Source organism: Calypte anna, chromosome 6 (assembly GCF_003957555.1).
Source record: "Calypte anna isolate BGI_N300 chromosome 6, bCalAnn1_v1.p, whole genome shotgun sequence".
Classification (NCBI taxonomy): domain Eukaryota; kingdom Metazoa; phylum Chordata; class Aves; order Apodiformes; family Trochilidae; genus Calypte; species Calypte anna.
In genome coordinates this window covers 26,386,355-26,410,389 of record NC_044252.1, presented here as the reverse complement: position 1 = coordinate 26,410,389, position 24,035 = coordinate 26,386,355, and the positions used below count along the sequence as shown (strand labels likewise).

At 38.1% G+C, this 24,035-nt stretch overlaps 1 protein-coding gene across 4 annotated transcripts in view; it reads right to left on the bottom strand.

Moving 5' to 3' along the window:
* Positions 1 to 24,035, bottom strand: part of VTI1A (vesicle transport through interaction with t-SNAREs 1A) — a 258,149-nt gene that overhangs the window by 110,070 nt on the left and 124,044 nt on the right. The window lies entirely within an intron of this gene.

Below are 24,035 nucleotides of genomic sequence, written 5' to 3'. Positions count from 1 at the left end.
TTTAGGAGTTTGCATATTTTAACATGTTTTGAATCTTTTGAATCTTTCTTTTTATACATATTGATATTTATACCTACCAATTAGAATCTGTGTTCATTTGAATACACAATAGAAAAATCTGTACCTAAAGAACTACACAATCATTTCTATGATGCTTACACAAGACACTTCTTATGGACTCCTGTCTTCCTTCACTTACACATTCCCATGTAAAGCCATTTTTCCTTTGTTTATATTTTTATCCTGCAGGATAAAGGGAGCTATAGATTTTGCTCCTTTTTTATACAAGAGCTAAAACAGTTAGTTATTTCCATCTGCAATAGTGCCTTCAATTACTCACAGAGTAATGCTGAGAAAACCACCACCTCAGTAAACCCACAATAAAGGAACAGAGGGAAAAACAAAAAATACCTGATGGCCTGGCAAATCACTGTTATCAGAAGATATATAACAAGGAAAGAATGTAGATTGATTTTAAAGGCTGAATTTGCAGGGCTATGTATATTAAAAAAAAATAAATTAAAGGCTCTGCTCTTGTACTTGTTAAGTAAAGATGCTTCTTCTGAAAATTGCTCATATAGAAACAAAGACTCTACCATAATACATAATACTCCTCAGAGCAGAATTGTATTTTAAGGATCAAATTAAGCTCTTCAGATGGTGTTGAAGAGATAGACTTACACAGGGCCTTTTCCACACATAGACACCACTTCTTTCTAAGGTATCACTAAATTAGATTACTGCTATATGGTTTAATTGGTGGGCACAACTGGAGGGTCCAAAAAACAAACTGATAAAGAACAGAGCAGCTTATTGCATGGATGAGCATTTCCTGCTTGCTTTCTCCTGAAGCAGGTGCTTGCAATGCTCCAAGGGCAATCCCAGCTACTGGACATGGTCTTTGAGTCCCTGATGGCTTGGCTCAGGGCTCTCAGAAAGACTGCTTCTTTCTGTTGGGTGTCATTTGGACTTCAGTCAGAAAAAACCTCGCACTGGAGGTGCCATGAAGGAGCAGCAGCAGCTGAATAGTCTCTGTGGGGATGTCCTAGGTATGGATCGAATTTCCCCTCTCTCCTGGTCTGCTAGGCGTGGGGTGTAAAAATTCTGTAGGATTTGTTGGCTGGCCACTGCTAACCTTTGTTCGAGTGAATGCTCTGTATGCTGCAGACAGGAGAGACAAACTGATTTTTTTATTTGCTGTAGTATATTTCTACTTAAGAGGACCAAAATGAGCAAAAGAGTATTCCCAGTCATGATCAAAGATCAAGAACACGGAGAGGACAAGGTCAGGTCTGGGAAAGGACCTGGGATTGCTGGGTTCTGTTTTTGAAATGAAAGGCATGCCACCTATGGGCAGGTACCATCCAGCCACTGATGTACCACACCTGTGCCCACATCTTATTGCTGGTTTGGATGCCAGTACATACATAAGCAAACAAATGAATAAATAAATCGATCTGTCTGAAATGTCTTCAAGCAGTTTTTAACATTGCTGGCAAGGGATTCAACAAAACACAATTTTATTACTGCCTCAAACACTGCAGTACACATAGCAAATATTTGTGCTTGTTTCCCCATTTCTAAAATGGGTGTGAAGGAATTAATTTTGGCAGAACACAATACCTATCGTTAAAAGAATTGAATGGAAGGCATTCAAATACTGCACTTAGCTTGTTATTTATTCATTTTAATTATAAGTACTGGTTGGAATATAATTTTAATTGAGAAAAAAATATCAGAAATTATTTTTAAAATGTAATCTGACACGGCACGTTTTCCTCAACTACAGGACAAGAAGTTTAAACTCATAAAGGATTTCCAAATTATTTGAGCACCAAAATATAATTCTCCCATGAATACATGGATTACGTGAATGTGTAAATTATTGCAGGATGACATTTTCATGCAAACAGCCAGTTTACAAACATAACTTTCCTGGAAATTCGCAAGAAGTGTTAAACCGATGTCAGTGTCTCAGTAATTTCGCAGTTTAAAAACAGTTAGAAATGTAATGACTACACTGCACTTGATTAAAGCATTTACAGCTCTAATCAAAAACTGACAGCAAGATCAAAGATGTTAACTTAAATCTCTCTTCTAATTATGTTTAAAATGCCACACCTCAGGCCTGTCTCTCCTCTTCTTTTTCAAACCAAATTCTGCTTAAGAAAGATCTAACACTTCTTAACAGTTCATTATCCAATAAAACTATTCAAAGCTTAAAAGCAATCTACACAATTAGTCAGGACCTCAGGGAGTCCACCGGTAGTCTTTATTACAGGGCTTCATATTAAAACACCTTAATTATATTTGTCAAATGGATTTCATTAAAACCCATCGTCACTTTAATTTTCATATTTTGACAGTGCTGGCATAGCATTATTACCACCTGCCAAGCTACGAACTACAACAAAATTATCAAATTCCTTCAAATACTAAGCAGTTTCTTTTTGTACCCAACCAATGATTTCCCTATTTTTGGTGAATGCACCATAATTAAGAGGAATAATTAAAATTCTGTATTCAAGAAGCACATATGCAAGCTTAATGTAAAGTATATCTGTTGCAGGTGTGTAGATAAGAACCTATATGGCTACCTGGTTGCCAGAAGCACAAAATACAAAGGTAGGACACATATACTGAAGTGCTGCTGAATAATAAAGCCAAGACATCAAACAGAATTCACTATTATTTAATCAAACGACAACGACGATGACTTGAAAGCAGAGGACATTTTAACTTCTACTCATTATACTGTCATTTCAACACAGCAGATCTAGGGATTATGACCATATACTGTAACCACAGTTTTATTTTAGTTATAATCCATTGAGGTTCCATTCAACTTTAGACAATCACATTGGAATATAATTAAAACCAAATTCTTCATCTTCTCTACGTAAAGTCAGTGCTGTGACAAGGGCTCCTGATATTTATGATACATTTCCAATGCAGGACATACCATTTGCTGTTTTTTTCACAATAGTCAATGCCACAGCAATTAACAGTTTCAGATAATTGCCAATAATATAGAAAATAGGTAACAGCATCTGTCATGCCACAGAGCTTGGGCTGAGAACATCATGTGGGATATAGAAATAAATTCTTTCCTTTCTTTTGTTATCTGAAATACATGGAAAATACATGGAAAACTGAAATAAACCAGCAATTTGCTGGTATTGTGCTTATATTTACTGAGCTAAATTTAAGCCTTATTAACTCCATGTTCATCAGTGAACATGTGTATGGGATGACTTTGGCCCACAACAGATAGAACAATGGCATGCAGATTGCAATGGGGAAAAGAACAGAGAATTTTCCTTTCTTTCATATAATCATAGCAAGAAATAAGAAATGAAGAGGTTTCTGCCATATGTCTAACACACTTCACTGCTTTGTACAAAGGTCTCAAGAGTAATGATCTCCGTGTGTTATGAATATTTTAAGACTTATTAAATGCTCTTGGTTTATTGTGGGTAAACCACACGATTCTAAAGAACCATTTTAAATGACAATTAAATATTATTCCTACTTAAGAAAAAATTAAAATTCAGTAATTTTTTAATGTAATATCAAGGAGGAAAGCATAGGCCTCTTTCACATTATATCACAAGTTCTAGGAAAGGAATTGCTGAAGACATGCGGGGTTTTATTTTGTTTCTACTTTATTTATTTTGTTTTGATTGTGTTTGAAAAAGGGTTGGACTCGATGATCTCGAGTTGAGATCTCGAATTGACCCAGCCAATTCTATGATTCTATGATTCTATGAAAAAAAAACAACCAACAACAACAACAACAAAACAAAAAACAAAAAACAAAAAAACCCCAAACCAGCAAAAAACCCTACCAGAGTATTTATAAGCAAGGGACTATGAGTTGACCACAGATCTTGTTTGAATTTTGGCAAATTGTCTTATTTTTTTAATCCTGTTTACTCTATCTGTAAAACAGGGGTAAAGAAGGTTTCTACTAGACTTCCATTAAAACAAGTAAGTGTCCATATACTGCTTAGTTTCTGTTACCAGAAGATCTTAAAGTAAAATATTAGAATTTTCAGGTGCCTACCATTCAACTTTAAGCTATCGTGTCAACCATGGGTGTAGGTGGGGATTCCTCTCAGAAACCCATGATCTCAAAGACAATGTAGGAGGTAGGTAGTGTTTTGAAAACAATTCCAACCCCAGAGTGTTGCCTTGTCTCTACTGACATGGAGGGCAAGCTTCTCTGCTTAACTCAAGGATGGACAGAGGGACAGGGGAGTTTGCCAGATCAGGAGCTCATGTGTCTTGGACACAACCAGTCTTGTTTTGCTTCTTGAAACTTCTCTGCACACAGGATCTTGCCCACTCTGTGAGGGCTACACAAAGCTCTGGTTTTGGTTCCCTTCCTCCCCACGGATCTGCAGTTGATTTATGCCTGAAGAATCTCATGCAGAAACTCAGCTACTATTTAATAAGGGACAGATTTCCTTCTCTGCTACACATCCCTTCCCTCTCCCATCTCTCTCATAGCTCAGCCTTCGACTCAAATTCAACACAACACAGAAGTTCCTTGCCCCACCAACATGACTCCACTCAGTCTATTCTCATGACTTGCAATACGATCATCCGGTTTTCCACCCACCCTCAACATCTTTTTTTACTCAGCTCTCTTGTTCCAGTCCTCATTTTCAGGCAAGCTTTCCTATTCTTTCTGCCTGACATTGACAGGAAACAGACTGATCCCATTCATTCACACTCCTACAACTCTCTTCTGGGCTCTCATACTGTTTTTTTCTTATTACAGTCTTTTCTCCAGGCTTGATAAAAAATCTATGTATGACCTGTAGTAGCACAGAACACTGCTACAAACTCCACTTTTTTAGCCTCATACTGGGCTTCCTTTTCTTTCCAGTCAGGCCATAGGATCTTCCCAGCTCAGCACATTAAACAATAGTCGTTTTTCTTCCATAGCTAATTACATCCTGGTCTGAATTCTTCCATTTACTATCAGCATATTAATTCCTTTCCCAGCTCAGATATCATTCACTTGTTAAACTGTTACTCAAGCATTTCTGCACTTTCTCCCATGCTGCCATGATTGAGGGGAGCTAAACATAAACAACTCATCACCTCATCACGCTCCTGCAACCACTGGTCTGGCTTCTCCTGTCCATTAATTTACCATACAGTCAGAATATCTTTTGAAGAACATGGAAATATCAGCCACAACAATGAATCTTCACGTTAGAAGAATTTCTAAATGTCTAGTCCCAGAGTGGATAAGTAATAGCACAAAATCTAGCAAGGCCCTGTGGGTACCATCCATGGTGAAGGACAAAGGTGCTGTAAGGAACAAGTTATCAGCACTTCACTGTTGTCGTGTATGTGTGGCACAGAGATTTGCAATGTACACTGCATTCCTGTCAAACTTCACCCTCCAAAATGAAATTCTATCCCCCACAAGATATCAGTAAATAGACCATAAATCCTGTTGTCATGAGTGAATAATTTATTAAATTGACACTGTGAGTAATAATTACAGAAAATGTGTCTGTTTTTCACTCCTGACAAACAGGACGCCAGCCATGTTTCCCATTTCAGCTATGATACACAAGGAACAATTCAAAGTGATACTGGCTGGCACGTATTCTTTATCATTTGAAGTTTTTTTGATACAAATGAGGGTCTACAGAACCCTGCTGACATGAAGCCACAAAGAGCATATACATTTATGAATACTGCATTTACTGCACTTTGTATGCGATGTTTGTTAGGTCTTAGTGCTGAAATCACAACACTGAATCTATCATGAAAATGGTAAGGATGTGTTGGGAGCTTTTGCTTTCTCTCCCCCCCCCAAAACCAAACCAAAACAAAACACCACCAGAGCCTTCATGGCTTTAATTATTAAGGTTATCTTTTCTTTTTTATCTTAAATCCCATAATGGAAGCAACCAGGTTTTTCTCTTCTCCTTTCTTCATAATTTTTTTTTCCTTTGGTACTGTATACACGCTTGATGTAGGAAAGAAATGTGAAGACAGAACAATCCAGCTGGATTAGATGTTTATGAAACATATTGCCAACAGTGAGCTGTCAAAGACAGCAATCAAATGTAACTCTGGCACACAAAAAAGAATGGACACTGCTGTGAGGAGATTTACTTAGAAGAAACTCTCAAATATTGTTTTTAAGTTCTGAGTCTCTTCCTTTGCACCGGTTTTATACCTGTTTTTTGCCCATCCTTTCTTTAAGTTACACCTGTTTTACAGCCGTGTGGTAGGAATAATTTCTCTATTCCAGAATTAACTGTTGAACTTCCACAGCCTTAAAGCAGAACACCTGGGCAAATAGTTATTGTTTTCCTTCCAAATCTTAAAATCTATGAAAGTGTTGAGTAGCTATTAATACAGAGATCTCTATAGTATTCCCAGGAGTAAAAAGTCTTACCGTCTTTTTTTTCTTTTTCAGCTCAGAGGCTAGCAAAAGAGTGTTTATAACTAACTTAAAGCCATGCAAAGGCAGAAAGACTACTTCTGACTTTAATCCTACTACTTTTCTATAAGACAATTTGTGTGCTTTATGTTTCAGCTTTTCACTGGAAAACTGTTAACTAAGCATCAGGAAGACCTGGTATTAAGCACCATTAAAATTAAATTGCATGAGAGGATATTTTGCTATGGTAATGGAAAGGGAAACAAGACAACAGTTAAAGAACTGACAGGAATATATTAATGAGCAAAACACAATGTGGGGAGAGAAATCTGGGCTATTGAAGAACAGGATCTCCAACAACCAGTAAAAGAAAAGCAAAGACTAATACGAAATGGAGCACTGAACCAACAAGATATTACATTGTACCAAAAAAAGTCATTCTGGATTAATTAATGACAACAGAAAACAGAGCAACATTTGCATTTTGGCCATATCTATTCTGCAGGCTACCAATGCTTCTAAGAGTCTTTCTCCACTTTAAAGTGAAAGTAATGCTGCTTAATTATTTTCTAGCAATGTCATGAAGATTTACTGATTAATACCCATTTTAAAGCTTTTAAGAACTCTCTCTGATTCATGAAGAGTTTGAATTTTAATGCAACAAACAAGGAAAAAATAGGATTCTAAGACAGTGGAATTTGTGTGATATGTGTATGTTTTCCTGTGAAGAGAAAATCAGCTTTAAGATGTGTGACATGAAGAGCCACAGAAATCACAGTAGTTCTGTACACTGGAAGAACTTACAGATAGTCAGCTAAATATCTTAATTTCACAATTTGGGATTTGAAAAGTCTGCATCACCTTAAATTTTAACCAGAAGGCAAAATTTATAGGATACTGCCTACTTTCCCTCATTTAAATTGAATCAGCCATCACCTTCCCACCCCATACAAAGAAATAAATAAATAATGTTGTATCCATTCTAATTTAAAAACTCTTATCTTCATTAAAATATAGTTGATTTAGTCAGAAGTTCCATCTATTATGTGCTGTAATGATTTAATAATGCCATTTAGACCTACAGTATTCCTAGAAATGGAGGAGTTGCAGCTGGAGCTCTGCAGACCAGGAAAACAATTTTCACAGGATATTCAGAGTACTGCTCCACTCTATTCTAGGTAGAGGGCTAAGAAGTGAAGGAGAAAAGAAGCAGGATTTCAAAACAAGTATTCTGATACAACAAGTAACTCTTCTTCCTGAGTTTTGCTTTTGTAGAAAAGAGAAGTATTTCACTCTCCTATTTTATAAGTAGTTGGAAATGCTCTGCATATTTTAATAATGACATCAAATGACTTTCTAATTCAAGATACCCCAGCCAGCCATGTGTCCTAGAGAGAAACAATGCATGAACCCTTTAAAGTAGCTACAATACAGAATATGTTCCTTGATAATGTCATTAAGCCATGATGACATGTAGCAAGCAATTGCTGGCAAAGGTCAATAACCTGATCCATTTATACAACGAATGCCTGTTAAAACAGTGTTTAAAGAACAATTGAATGATTGATGACCATAAGCTCAATGTTGGCCATGATGTGCAGTATGCACACACAGCGTGCTCTGCAAGCATCGCACGTACCTCCAATGCTATGGTGTGGGAAGCTGTGTTCTGCCAAAAATACCAAAACAAAATGTTTAGACAAAAATGTTGACAACAATAACTGAGTAAACAGAGGTCTGAAGACAAATTTTGTAGCACTGGGCAGTAAAAATAGGCAGCGATCCAACTGAAGATAGCTTGGTTTGAAAATAAGGTGCTCTGGGCAAGACAGACTGCAGGCATCCTTCAAGCTCCATATCAAGTCTGGGGAAAAAAATAAAAATGACAATCCCATAGATTTTTATCACTGATTTTTAAAATTGTTCCTTCGGTTTTAAGTCAAATTGATGTATTAAAATGCATTTTTGTTTGATGCATACTTGAATCTTGCCAGCTCAACAGCTAGTGCCAAAATTCACAGGTCCAATTTGTTGTGTTGAGAAAAAAAAAAAAAAAAAAAAAAAAAGCGAGGGGAGGTAATTTCCAAAATATTTTTTTGTTTTAATCTGCCAGCAACCATCATTCCATCAACAGTGTGCTGAACACTTCTTAGTATTTAACCCACTTTTCTAAGGAATAATTAACCTAACAGCTTCTTGCAAGTCATTTTTCTGTCTCATCAGAAAAGCATGGTGACCTCTATATTCTGTAGGACAGGAATGCTTCCCAAAATTGTCATCTGGTCCCTTTACAGAATTAATTATCTCATTCTAAAGTGACCACATTCCACTTCTTACAAATGATATTGAAAATAACCAAAAGATATGTATGAGAATAGAAATCATCAAATAAATATGATCCATTCAAAGCATTTGATATTGTAAGAACTGTAATGGTTCTGGCTTTTATGAGATAAACACCCTGGGACCACATTGCACTGCTAATGTGTACCCTTCAATTAAGAGCATTTCTGCACACAAGCCAGTTCCTCATGAAGGTGTTGATTATAAGTGGCATTCATCAAAATCAATGGTATAAAAATAAGCTCCCTGCCATTTTGCTGCATCCATAAAGAGGTGTGGCCTGAGTTTTATTAGGTGCCTAGACAAAAAGACACGCAGGGACTCTATCTCAGCATGAGTCACAAAGCAAAATTACAGCCCTGTGTTGCAGTTGAGAGACTTCCTAAAATATGTTTCCCAAGTCAGAGGCAGCAGTCAGTGTTGTTGGTTAGTGCATCTGGGAACTGGATGCACCACTTCCTAGGCCCCACAGAATTTCTACTACAACAATTAGACATGTTCCTAACTCACTCTAAGTATTCTACAGTGCAAACACTTCCATGACTTTTCTTAGAGCTCCCCATCCTACAACACTGCAGAGTTTCTGCACATCACAGTAAGTAGAGTTATGCTGTAATTATATTTAAGAAATATTCGTATGAAGAGTCATTACTTCTTTCTCAGCAATCCTCCATCAATCACAAACTCAGATGAAACAAAGCAGAAAACAGCTAAACCAACAATGAGTTGCACACAGATTACTTCCCCACCTCACCCTTGGAAATGATGAAAATTCTGTTTAACACACACGTGCCAAACAGCTGATAGAAAAGGATGCCAACTACCCCAAACATCTTTAACTTTTGAAACATCAACTGACCTACTAAAGGCCTCTATCCTGTTTCCATCCTGTTTGGCTCTGTAGTTGAAGATTCCATTTTTCACCACCAGGCTTTACAGGTGCATTGCAATTTTTGTTCCCAGTGTCCAAAGATCTTTCAGTGAGCTCATCTACTTCCCATGTCCCTGCATTAAAAGTTTTCATCTTCTATCCTCCTCTACATAAGAGACCCACCTATTTCCCATTTTCCATGATATAAATACATTTCTTCCCTTCCCCCATTGTCCTCCTACCAGGCTTTTCCCATAAGCTCAGCAGCTTCTCCTTTATTCTCCCCTATCTTGTCAACCATCATGTGCATGCAACACTGGAGCCTGGTGCTTTCATTAGAAGCTGACAAAACCAAAGCCTCATCATTTACAGATAGGGAATGGAAACATAGGAAGATGATAGTCCTCACAAAAGTCATTAAAAATAGTGACAAAGATATCTCTCCTGACTTCCAGCTTCTTGGGATATCACCCACCACAAGTTTTCTGTGAATCTTTAATTTTTAGTTTCTGTGAAGAAGAGAGAAGGACATCTCTTTTGCGGCAGTATTGCTGCCCTTTCCTCTCAACACATTGCCTCCAACAAATCAGAACAACTCCATTTTCTCCATCAGGGTATTTAAGACATTTTAATGTTGACAAAATTCTGCACATCAAAATAAAACATTGGAAACTTTATCTTTTAATTTTTACATGTTCACAAAAGGGAAAAGCATCATTTTCAGGTGCTAGGACTTTCCATTCCACTTTCTTACATGTTCTTTAAGATGTTGCAGGAAGTGAGGTTTTACTTCTCTGGTGTTCCTGGCATGGCAATCACTGTCTTTGAACTTTGCCTGCACTGGGATGGGGAATGAGCCTGAGCTGGGGGCCCACAGCTACAGAGGTAGGAGCTTAGTACAGAGCCTCACACCAAGAAGGTCTCAGAGACCTGAAGTGAAGGCAAGCTTGCTAAGGAAGGATGTGTGTTGATAACTCTTAGCTTCTCTTTACATTAAAGAGTGCTACGATTTGTTGGATTTGCTTTATTTTTTTTTTTCCCCTCTTTTTTTTTTTGACCTAGGGAAAAGTCCACCTTCACTTTATTAATAGTGAATTCAAATGGCTTTTCTGCTGCAATTTAACAACATTTTCTTTTCCCTGCAAAGAGACAAGATATTATTCTCTCTTGAACCCTTCAACATATTTGTTCTGCATTATTTTTTCATTCACAGTTATCCTGGAGGCTCTCAATGTTTAAACACCTCCCTCCCATGCAAAGCTGTGCACTAATATTGATCAACTTCAGTTGGAAGTTACTACAAGGCATTTTTCAATAATCTGCCAAGCTGTTCTGAGAATGTCTTGAATACAACCTTTAGGTAAACAGCATAACACACAAAGAACTTTGCCTCAGCAAGAACCTCTTTGCAATCTCAAGGATGGATGCTAAAGCTCCCCTAGACAAAGAACTTGATTCTGACTTTCTATTCTGCAGGTGAGAGGCAAAATCCCAAAGCTAATGTTGCCTTTACTCTTATGATCATAATACAAGTTTTTAGGACACCTGTATATTTAACATATTCATAGTCATTGTCTGACTATAAATAAAGGGTCAGACAGCAAATAAGCTCTTCATGAGTACCAATTTACTTTTTAACAAAAAAAATTTCCAATAATCATAAAGAAAATCCCACTACAGAGGTTATGGCTGTACAAGAATTTAAAGTATTGGCTTAAATTGGCTTAAAGTACCTTTATCAGTGAATTATAGTAAACAGAAAGTCTCATCTGGCTGAGGGAAGAGGAAGAAGAAAAAAAATTCAAAGTAAACACTTAAAAATAAACCATATAAAAAGGATGCTACATGCACACAATTATATAAAACAGTAGCCACACTTACAGAGAGATGAGTAAGATACTCTAAATTATTAGGTTTTCATTTAATTCATTGATTTTAAATGCCAGGTTTATTCTATTTTTTACATCACTTCGTTAATCAAAAATGGGAGAGAAAAGTGACTGGAATGAAATACTTGAAAACATTCATACTTCATGCCTTAAATAGCTGTATTCACCATCTACTTCATATAGTACTTAATTCTAAAATGAAAAACAAAGCATGTTCTAATTTCCTCTTCTTAACTATGAAGCATCAGATTGTGCCATATTGCTTTTACAGCTCTGAGGGATCCTTAAAAGAAAACTTTGTGTAAACTAAAATGGCAAAAAAGTCTGATATAAAAATAGTCCTAGGTCATTACTTTGCACACTGTAAACCCAGTGATGTTCACACCCACCAGTGGGCGTAAGATAAACATCATAAAAGTAAATAACACTGAAATAGCTGGCTCCTATGAATCCTGGAGACAGAACAAACTGTTTTGTTATTTTTAAAAAAGATTATGCAGAAGCAAGTCCACATGACTTTAATGACAATTTCTGAAAGTGTTTTCATGTCAACATCTATGCTAGAGAACTGAAGCAAAGCCCTGTGGGCACTACCTGTACTATTTTGCTTTCTGGTTGGATCTGTCAGTATGGGTCGGGCTGGTTCCTGCCATAGGAATCCTCTGCCTCACCAGGAAGTGAGACAGTCCAGGGTGGCAGGAAGCAAAAATGAAGGAGTCTGTGACTCAGCAGCATTCAGGTACCAAAGATCTGGGGGATCTGGGGGATGGTTTCTATTAAGGGGTACACAGGGACAGTCAGAAAGCTGAGGTGCATGGAGTTCAGCATTCTCTGCATCTGACTGATGGCTGAGAAGTACAGCACATGCTTTTCTTTCTCCCCACATGGCATCACCTTATCCACTGAGAGTGAACAGGGTTAGAGTAACTCAGGAAAATTCTTGTATGATGGCAAATGCAATTCAGTGCAGGTAAATGCAGGATAAAAATCGTAAGATAAAAGATTCCAAAAGAAAGCCAAGACATTAGGGGAAAGCGTTCAGAAGCATAATGATTGAAGAGAGATTTAAGTGTTCTCCTGGGTTATGAAAGTCTTAAGCTAATGGATAACTGCAGTGGGAAAATAATGCTGCACAGTAGAGCTACATGCCTAAAGGAATATAAAGCTAAAATTCTGGTACTGTCTGATGCATAAGACTGACTGGAAGCCTTACCTATAGTATTGCATTGTCTTGCTCATAAATTCATATTTCCAAGTAAATTAACAAAAGAGGGAGGGAGCATCAGCTAAAAAAAAGGTTTGTATTTCATAGACTGCTGCAGCCAGGTCTGTAGCACACAGGCCACCATTGCATTGCTGCAGTTTTCCACTTCTGGCCATATTTTATGAGAGTGCAGATGGGATTGCAAAAGGGAAGTCACAGAGGGATATCCACAGGGTGATTCAGATTCCTTTGCTGCAAACGTATGCTAGATGCTCAAGGGCAAATAAAGTACTTGGCTCTTTCATAAGATAAGATTAAAAATATTCAAAGGGTTGAAAGGAGCTGGTAGACAAAAGGACAAACAGACTGTGATTATAATGCATACATACAGATAGCTTTCCTTATCTTTAAAATCAGAACAAAATGAAACAAAACAAAAAAACATCAAGCAACCAAAGATGGAAATTTAGCTAAAGACACAACAGATCTTGAGTTATGGGACATAACATCAATGTTCTATGCTTTGAGACCAGCAATGAAAACAAAACAAAAAATTATCATCACTAGTGTATCCTGCAAGCTGGGAAACATTTAGAATAATGTGCAAGAGGGGAAAAACTTCCATGGTAAATACAAATTATAATGCTCGACTCTTTAAAACAGTGTCTGTTCAAATTATTTCAGGACATGGTAATTATAAAGCATTCAACCATGATTTTACATTTCAGAATAACTTTAGCACAGTCATTTGGGAAGCTATAGACAGAGCTTGCTTAGGTTGAACACTGTCTGTTTCCATATCATTCTGTTCTCTGCTCAAATACAGCCTCCTTCTGCAGCCCCCCAGTAAAAGGGAGGTGTAGTGGCTCAAAGTCCTTACCCACTACTTTTACAAATTAATTTGTTCAGACACGCTGTGTAGAAACCTAAATTGGGGAACAAAAGAAGCAGGGTCTGATTTAGCACTTTACATGAGGCAAGATCTTTGCCATGACCTGAGTTATCTGTATTAAAAATTTACTTCCATTTCATCTATAGTCAATCTCAAATTAACAGTGAAACAAGTAAGAATTTAAAAAAAGGGAACGAAACCTCACGTCTGCAGGATCTTTGCCAGGTTTCTGTTCAGCAAGAGAGGGATTTAGGGCAGGGAAGACAGTTCTAAGACCATTCTCCAAGGAACTTTCTGAAAATCAAGGTGCTGCCCTTAGTTACCAAAAATTAATTCCAAGTTCAACTGGTGCAAAATTTGAAACTAGAACTCTGTGATTTGTTTGATTCTTGTTTATATTTATTGAATCAGTTTATGAAATTAAAAACCATTGTTGAAAACAGACCATAAGCCCATCTCAGCACAATGCTTTTCAATGGAGGTCTGAACCCTGGATTCTGCAATTAAACTAGGTCAGCCTAAAAAAGAACTCGTGGTGAAATGGCACCTCTTTTAGGGAACAGCATCTTTATTTTTCCCTTCCTTTTTTGTTGTCGTTTGGTTGTTTTGGTTTGGTTTTTTTGTCCATTAATCACTGCAGGTCCCAAGAATGACTGGAAAAATGTATCAGGATTCCTTCCTCAGTACATTACCCCCTTCCTCTGCTCAGCATGTCCACAACAGGCACAGAGCATCCTGTGGATTCACTTCACACAGTATCCTTGGCAGTTCCCTCCATCCTCCTGTACCAACAAGACCAGCAGCTACAGGCTGCAAGCTTTCCTCCCTGACCAGAGCTTTCACACAAACTCACCCCATGTCCTTACACAGTTCTCAAACTAGGCTCCATCCTGATTCCAGCCAGGTTGGTGGTGGCCTTTTCTCACATCACTAAGAAACATCTGGCCTCAGCTCCTGGGCTATGGGGAATATCAAGTTCCTGTTAGAAAGATCTGTTGGCAGATAATTTGAAAGAAACATGTTCTGAGAATGTTTTTACAGTTTGCACATCTACTTGCTCTCTCCTAAAATCTGTTCCTCACTATCACTTCTCCAACAGACAAACTGTGTATATATATATATATTTGGTTTTTTTTAAACCACTAGAAGGAATCCCCTACTGCCTACTCAATAAAGGCAGTCAGAGGCAAGATTCTTTCTCAGAGATCTTATCCCTCTAAGCCATCAGTCTGACTAAACCACTATCCTTTGATCAATAGGCAGCTAAGTGGGAATTTTCAAAAAAACCTTTAAGCAAAATAAAGTTGCTCCTTTATTGCACATAGGCCTTGCTCTTCCACTAGAAGAGAGATGGGATTTCTTTTTTTTTCCTTCTTTCTTCCTTTCTTTCTTTTTCTTTTTCTTTTTTCTTGTATTTTTATTCAAAACTTGTTCGGTTTGGATGGAAGACACATTCTGCCCAGGGAGAGTATGAGCTGAGAAGGAAAGTATTTACTACCAAAGAATACGATGATTGCATGAAAAGCAAAGCAAAGTGGCCAACTGTGAGAAATTGTCAGCCATACACTAAATACCACCATTTGTTCATAGTTAAAGGTATATAAAAAAGGGTGGATAATTAACCTTCTGTATATGTAAATGTATTCTATTTTTAATTAAAGGGATGTGTATAAAAAAAACAATGGTTTCACCAGCAGCATAAATGGGGAGGGATTCTTTGAGCTCTATTTTAAATTGTCCATGCCAGGAGTCAAAAATGTATCCACGAAGCAGTTTTGTGTGTGAAACTCAATTTGGGCACAGACTTCTAAGATCCTATTAGAGCAATCACCAAGTGTTAAAAAGACAAAACATCTTTTCAGAGACCGCTGCCAGACAGCAAAGAAAAATGACTCTAATAAAATTGGATCAATTTTCTAGCTAACCTGCCCCAAGTGGAAACAACATAAGACAGGTTCCCAGAGAGTCAGCATTAATGATGGGCCCGTGCAATGAACAGCATATGATTCCGGGGATGTAAAAAATTTGCCTGGGGCAATTTTCATATGAGGACTGGATTGCAAGTTGTCTGTCTTGCTTCTTTCCCCTTCCCTAAGCTAACTCCTAGGCTTTTATTTATTTATTTATTTTAAGATATATGGTTTCTCACTGCAGGACTGAGTATATGTTTAAATTTATTATGGGAGAAATAACTGAGAGAGGTTGAAAGACTTAAGAGAGATGGGTTCAGTTCCAGGCTGTGCAGACAATGTGCAACCTGTCCCTGGGGCAGGGGGGGTCACTCTGGATTGCTTTTACTTGATCTTCAACAGCCAACTCTGCTGTGCTCTGAGCAAACATCAAGCTCAGAGTCAGATGTTTCACAGCCCTCCTTACACACTTTCACTCTCTTCTAGACTCAGCAAGGTTGGGTTCAACACCATACAGACTATCATTATCCTATTTTCCACATGAAGATTTCTCATTCCAAGAAAATTTGTTGTGCAGGCAGAGGACACTCAAGTGTGTCTACAAAATCCTGGATAAGCAACGTCCATGCTGTGCTCAAACCCTATCTGAGATAAAGAATAACAATATTCCTGAACTTAGGAGTGTTGAGGATAAACTGACAAATATGGGTAAGGCATTCTACCTGATACTAGATAGATCAGATGCATTATTTTGAATAAAAGCAAGCAAATTTGTCTCAAAATACTTTGGGTTAGGATGCAGGAAAGTTTGTACTAAAAGGTCCTCAAGGAGAATTTAAGTGCCAGATAACATAAACATGCCACACTGTTGAATGTCACTACAGCATGTAGGGCACATTTTACTAAAGCATATATCATCTACAATATTTGTATTGAGAGAGTGCTTAGATTGTTCAAAAGGATTTTTATTCAGCTTTTTACCTACTAAAATCAACATAAATATTTAAAGAACAATATTTAATGTATCTTTTTGTAATCATTTTTTGTTAAATACAGAACAGTTAACACTGCACTGGAGTAACTTCCTCTCAAAACCAATTAACCCAATTCCAACAAAGTGACCATAACTGCTATTTGAAATGCACTTTCACTCTTTGCTTCTTCAAGTCTCTACTTACTGCTTTCCATGACAGGGAATCTTTTTAGATTTTTTTAGGGGAACATTTAGATCTTTTTAGAGGAACATTTTTTGCTCCATTAAGAGTACTCTGAAGACTTACTTTTTAGCAAGTTTGCACTGCAGCAATTTTTTAATGATCCCTGTCTGTATTACAAACAGAACCTGATAGCTATTTTCTGCCTGATTAAGGAAGCTGGAGGTACAACTGGTTTACATATTTCTTTCCTTATGCCTAGATCCAAAGTATTTAGGCTCCCAAGATTTCAAGGCATGACCATTTACAAGGGATGCTAACACGCTCCTAAGTATGAGAAACATATGAAACACTGCAATGAAAAGATAATAATGACTACAAACACAGATTCCCTGTGCTAGGAGTTACAGGGAATAAAAATATGTATATGTTGAAAGCAAAATCACAACTGGGCACCAGTGCATTGTATTTGACATGACTATCTTTAAGTTGGGATGATACTGATGCCATTTCATTCACAGTAAAATATTCCTCCATTGCATCAGTATTCTAAGAGATATGAAAAAAGATATGCCAGAGAAACTCCAGCTGTGCTGTCTTATACAATTGGAATATTTCAAGTTAAATAAGTAGCAAATTTGTTTTTTGTTTCTAAGGTCCTAGCAATATCCAGATGTTCTATTAAATGTAAGCTATCAAGCTACAGAAGTGTACTTTGGTTTTGTTTTGTTTTCCCCAAATCTTTTGCATCAGTCCATTGTTTTCTATTACAGTAGAAAGCTAAGTTGGGCATCCATTACTTGCAGTTAAACAAAGAAGCAGTAGTGTCACACTACAAATATAAGTATCAGAAAGGAAAGCAAAAATAGTAGAATACACCTCTACACGTATTAATTTCAACTCATGTAACTTTAGTGGTTTAGTAACCCGGGTTTCAAATTAATATACACTCTATACACTTAGTCTAGCTTAAAACACGCTTTCAATAAATAATTTCACAAGTTGGCAGAAAAGCCAGTTTCCCTCTGACACCAGAAGAGCTGGTCTTGTGCTTCCACCACTGCATCTGAATATGGAGAACTGAGTTTGGCTCCTGGCTTGACACACATCTGAGAAGCCATTTAATTATGTCCTTCATAACATAGGGGTTGCCATTTCTCCCTCTTGCCCAGTGACCTTGTTAAGTATTGGGAACAGGGATTGACTCTTACTGGGGACTTGCACAGTGTGATCAGGTCATATAACTCCTGATGGACACTGACCTGCCTCCAAGACCCTGTCCCACTTTACCTGACATGCAGGAGCCTCTCATCTCTTTGGATTTTACAGAATACCTGCAAAGAATGGAAACTAAATATAAGGAAGCACGGGAAAGAGAGGCAAAGAACCTTACTGTAAATATTCAGAGATTTAATTCTAACAGCCAGGTATTTAAAAAGCACAAACATGTCTTACCCCAGTTAAATTTTCAAGACACGGGAACATGAAACAAAAACATAGAGTAAGCTCTGCTTTAGTGTTTGAAAGAATATCCGTCTAGGTCCTGAGCAACAAATACATGAAATGCTTAAATTGGTGAAGGAAAGCCTGTGGATTTTAACATCTCATCTATGCACTTTCACTCCTAGAGCAACAAATAACAGCAAAAGCAAGAAATGCTATAGGATATACTTGCCTCCTTGTTTCATTTTAGAAACAGAAACCAGCAGTCCAGGAGGTACTACTTTATGGATAATGCTGAGGATCAACAAAAGTCTGAAGATGACACAAGCTGAAAAATTCAGGTACAAGTTGCCAAGCACAGGGAACAAGTGGCAAGTAGCAATATATTAGAACACACGGCAGTGGGGATTAATGCACTTTCAAACCTGCAGTATGAAACTACACTGCAATAAAAATTAGTTCATATTTCTCCTGCTAACATCAGCTCAAAATCTGCCCAAGGACTTGCAGGGACTGAGGCACATGGAAAGAGCTGCAGAAGAAGCCTGCCTCAAACCTTTCAGCCCTGCTCATGGCTCTGACCAGCATTAAGAGTTTTATTTTCAGAAGAAGCAGTTTCACACACACAAGGAATATGCAGGTGACTGGCTGAGCTTTGAGCACGTATGGAAGCTTAAAAACAAATAACAGCTTAACAGCTAAATACTGTGCCAGGGTATTGATGGGAAACAACTCGAGAGCCTCCACTGCCTGTCCTGGGGTTGCTGGAAGGAGCTGACTCCCTGTGGATGGGGAGCACAGAGAAAACAGCACTGCCAGGCCAGCCGGCAGCTAATGTTTGCATTGCCACATGGGGAGTCTGGGGTCGATTTCCAGTTTGGGTCTGTGTCTCCTTGGGTCTGGGGAGGGGGGGAGCAGAATGCTTTAACACTGCTCAACAGCAACCCCTTTGGGCAAAGGAAGCACTGGTGGGGGCTGGCAGGAGCAGGAAAGGCTGAGGCTGTGGAGAGATTGGTGTGACTTGGAGGAACAAGAGATTTTACTCACTGAATGGAATTGGAACTAAGAGAATGCCCAGAATGAAAACAAAGCAAACTCCAATGTTATGTTTTATCTGCTCCATGCATCAAATTATACTTTTACCAAACCTCCTACTTACTTGTCTTTAACAGCTAGCCTGAAAGTAGTGATCTTTTCTTAAGAGCACTGTAAACTCAATGACCCTCCTATAAAAACCCACTGGATTTATAGTGCTAAAAGGCAAAGTCCCAGAACTGTATTTCTGTTTACTTGAGAAGTATAAACCATTACCCGGAAAACAGAGAGCCCTTTTACAGAGACTGGAAAACAAATGGCTTAAAAGCATTAGGATCTACATATCTTTCCTTCCCATACATCCAAAGCCATCAATCATATATAATCCAGAACATACGAGGTGCAAAAAGTGCTAAAAAGGGCCCATTAAAATACAAGTCTTTCCAGGTGTACCACCCAATCACTAGAACCAAATGCAGAGCAAAACCAGCTCCCATTTATACACACAATACCATTAGTGGCAATTTATCATGTCTTCTTAAAGTGATATATAGCACGTTGTGAATTGCTCATTAACTCTCCCAGCAAAAGCTCAGCATGCCCCCACATACTCAAATGACTATAACTGGCATTTCAGAGACCTCAGCTTAGAATTCACTCTTATTTACAAAGTCAGCTTCTACAACCAGCTTTTTAGCCAGCTACTAGTAATATCATTAACTTCACGTTTTTGAGTGAGTTTTCCTTATTACACAATGCAACAATTGGTTTTCACCCCCAAATACATCTGATGCTTGAATTAGATTTCTTCTTTCCCTTTCTCTTCTTTCCTCAGGAACAGCTATAAAAACCTGAGACTATGCAAGCCATGACTTTACTATACATTAAAAAATGACTTCATTAAAATAATGTTGTAGTAAGTGCAGAGCCACAAAAGCTGCATTTTTTTTTAATAGGAATGACAAAGCATTCTCAGAAATATCCAAGATCATGATCTTAACCATCTTACCACATAAGTATCATTAGTCACAAAGACCTGCCTTTAAAAAGCATTTCAGCACATGCTTAAACTCCAGCATATTGTTTAAGTGCTGCTGACTCCAAAGGGACTTGGCTGGCTCAGGGCCAAACAGCCATCTTCACATATCAGCACATGAGCAGTTTCACACTTGCAGGATGACTTTCAGCCAAAGACCTTGATATCCTTCCCATGGGAAGACAAGTGTCACTGTCTTGTTCAGCTGGACAAGAAACAGAGACAGAGGCTTTGGCCAGCTTACAGCCTCTCCTGAGCACTGTGCCAGAGCCAGGAATGAAATCTTTCTGATGAAACTTTATCAACGTCAAATGGTTCCCCATCTATGAGACTAATGACATCTCAATCAGGATTCAAGTTCTGCTGTGTTTGCTTTGTCTGCTCTGCACTGGCAAGCACGGGGTTGATGTGCAAGCAGCCACAAACACTGTCCTGGAAAACTAAGTTCTTGTAGAGCAAATACAGCAGCTCAGCAGTTCTCCCTTACATGACACAGCAGCTGGACCATTCAAGGTGATATTAGTGGAGTACTTACCCTGCTTCCCTAAGCCCACAAATGAGAAAAAGCAGTTCAGCACAAGTTGGTATTCTCAGACTGGCCTAGAAGTCCTCATCTCTGACATGCTTGACTGCTGGCAGTTTCAGTCTCTACCCATCACCATTATGCCTTGAAATTACTGCAAACCTTTTCTCTCTCTTTTTTGTTTTACTTCATGCCACTTCAATCTTTCTACTACCTTTCTGATACCAGATGGCAAGGTTCACTGTCACAGTCAGAAATGTGTTGCAAGAGAGATGCTTCTACTAAAGGGGGAAAATACAGCTCAGCAGGCAAAAGTCAGTGAGAAAGCAATTCCCCCTGAGAGTGTCTGTTGCTTTATGGGTTAATATAAGGGTCTTCAAGCCATTTCATAATTGCATCACTTCTTAATAGAAGACTGTCTTGCTGACACCTTTCCATTTGCAGTCGTCTGGACCACCTGCCCTTCCCATTTGCAACTGCATTACATCTCTGTGACTTCCTAGAAGAGCAATGCCTGGTTAGTAATTTATTTTGGTTTACCTTAAGGCAATTTAGCAGACTGAAATAAGGTGAAGGGCCAGCTCCTCACTGCTTACCATTAGTTATGCAAGAATTGATTCATATGAAGGAAGCTGAAAACTCCAGCTACTGTAATTGTAATTTATTTGGTTCCTCAGCACAGACAGATCACTTGCTGGTGACTGTACTGCTCAGAACAAGCTGCCTCTGAGACGGTTGTATGGCACAGTGCCCACCTCTGCTGTGACTGCTCATGGACAGCCACTCGGGGTATGGTGACATTCTAATAACCTTGGTGTATTCATTGTAGGAGTCCCTGTGGATGGATTGAGAAGGATGGAACACAAATGACCACAAATTTGAGTAAGTTTTGCAAACAGAAGAACAGGAGAACAGCCCCACCATAGCCTCTTTAACTGTTCTAAGTCCAATTCTAAACCAATCCCTGTCGACACAAAAAGACACAAAAATATAAAATCCATCCCTAATCACTTAGGTAGGATCTTGAATAGGTCATTCACAAATTAACTGCAGTATGTCATCCTTTGTAGTTCACAGACTATTGTTACTTCCAGATGCACTGGCAAAGACAGTATTTGTCTCACCATACAGGCAGCAATTCTCCCAGCAGAGGACATTTTCCTCTAATGGAACTATTACAAGATTTAGAAGCTAGGCTTAAACAAGACAGCAGCAATACAGTCCTAGGTATCACAAAGTATACTTGGATAAAGTACACTGCTGACCTCCAAGGCTGAAAGCCAAAGCAGAGATGGCAGACATCTCTTAGAGAAACCATCTGTTAGCCTAGTTCTTTCAGTGAAAAAGAAAGACTCAAGAGACAGAGTGATTTGACCAGAATTACTTGGGATGCCTATGGCACTGATGCTAACTGAATACAGATCTTTGTGACCAAATACAACTCTTTACCTTGTAGTCACAAAAACACCTCCCCGTTTTGGTGTGTTTGTATTTAGAATCTTTATCATGCATACAACAGGTTAAAAACTTGGTGTATTCATAGGGTAAGAAATAAGAACATACTTAATATTGAAGTTATAAAAATATCGTAAGACCTTATTAAAATATAAGAACTCAGTTATAGCCTCAGACTTTTCACTCTCTTTTTGCCCCTGTGGCCTGGCTGAAAGCACAGCACATTTTCAGGAAGCACACACATTTCCTCAGGCAACCAGAACAAAGAGGTTTGCCCAGCAGCATGACACACAACAGCCCACAGGACAGGTAAGTCTTAACATGGTTGCAGAATTAGAAAATTCCAGTTATACTGTGTGCAGAGAAGTTAGCATTTTCTGTGCAGCTCTTGAGATTGTTTTTGGAAGGTTCTCAAAGCAACTCCTTTGCTACCATAGTTACAACAACTTCCAACAAAACGTTTCTTTGCCAAGACTACGGATGAGGACAGGAAACTAATGGCTTGCTGGACATTTGGTTCTGGCACACATCTCCTAAAAAAACCACACTTCAGGTTCTTGGAAATACTTTTCCTCCAAAATATTAGAGTGGCTTTACAATATTTCTGCCTCCAAAATTATCTGCCACCAGTGATTAAGATGAACCCTGTACCTCATCCTGCTCAAGAACTTTCTAAACATCTTGGAGTCTTCAAGCTAACCCTGCCTCACCCTGAGTGCCATAGAGGGGCCAAAGAACAACTATTTTAAATAAATCCCAAAGCTACCATGTAGCAGTGGTTGTGGAGTGTTTGCATAAGCCTTACAATGTGGTGAAACAAATGCTGAACTGTATGTTTCAAGACCTTCAGAACTGCAGAAGTCAAGTGTGCTGGTGTGGTAGTCAATGTCCTTCCTTCTCCAGTCAATGAACATACATGTAGCTGCTCTTTTCCTTCTGTCACAGACCCATCAGAGGAATAAAACCACGAATAACTCAATGAAATAGTTACATAAAGTTATTTTTTCAATCTTTGCAATCAAACATGAACAAAACATAATTTACTTTGACCCTAATTCTTCCCCACTGTTTTTCATGGGTAGCTCTGTACAAAATTAGCCAAAACCTTATTTTCATCTTCTAGATAGGAAAATGAAGATATAAAGACGTGCATGTCAAAGCACTCCAGAACTATTAACAGAGCCAAGAAATTAAGTTCAGTTTTCTGAATCCTATTTCCAAAGGCCTGTTTACTAGACTACACTCAGGGCTTTTGTTTTTTTTCTTTAAAAATATCAGCATCATTTACTCTACATTTTTACACATACTGAGAAAGCAATTTTAAGTAGGGAAACAAATGGAATCTTCTTGTACCATATGCTGCCAAACATTTTCAAACAGGCACCCTAAGTCACACTCTTGCACTCTGGGAGTGATATGGAATATGTGCTCTGTTACCTTTTTTTCTAAGATTGTCTTTATCTCCAACCAAATTTGAACCTTTGGATTTTGTTTAATTTCAAAGCTTATCTAGTTGGATTCTGTAAGACCTGTTTCTAAATGACTCAGGATCCAAGACTGGGATGTTAATTCGTGGAAACTAAAAAAGGAAAATAAATTAAAGGCCAAATTACATAGTTTTAAAATATACCACTAAAGCACAACCACTGAATTATATGCAGTTTCTGTTGGTCTCATTCAGATATTTGATTCTGAATTACAGGATGCTTGTCTTGTAGAGAGCCTTTTAGCACTTAAATTTTCACCATAAGGACCAAATGACCATTATAATTTACACACCTTGGAAAATTTGAAACCAGATAGTGAAGCAGTTTTGACTCCAAACACCATTGTCTTCCTCACACTCTAATTTCCAATATAAACCG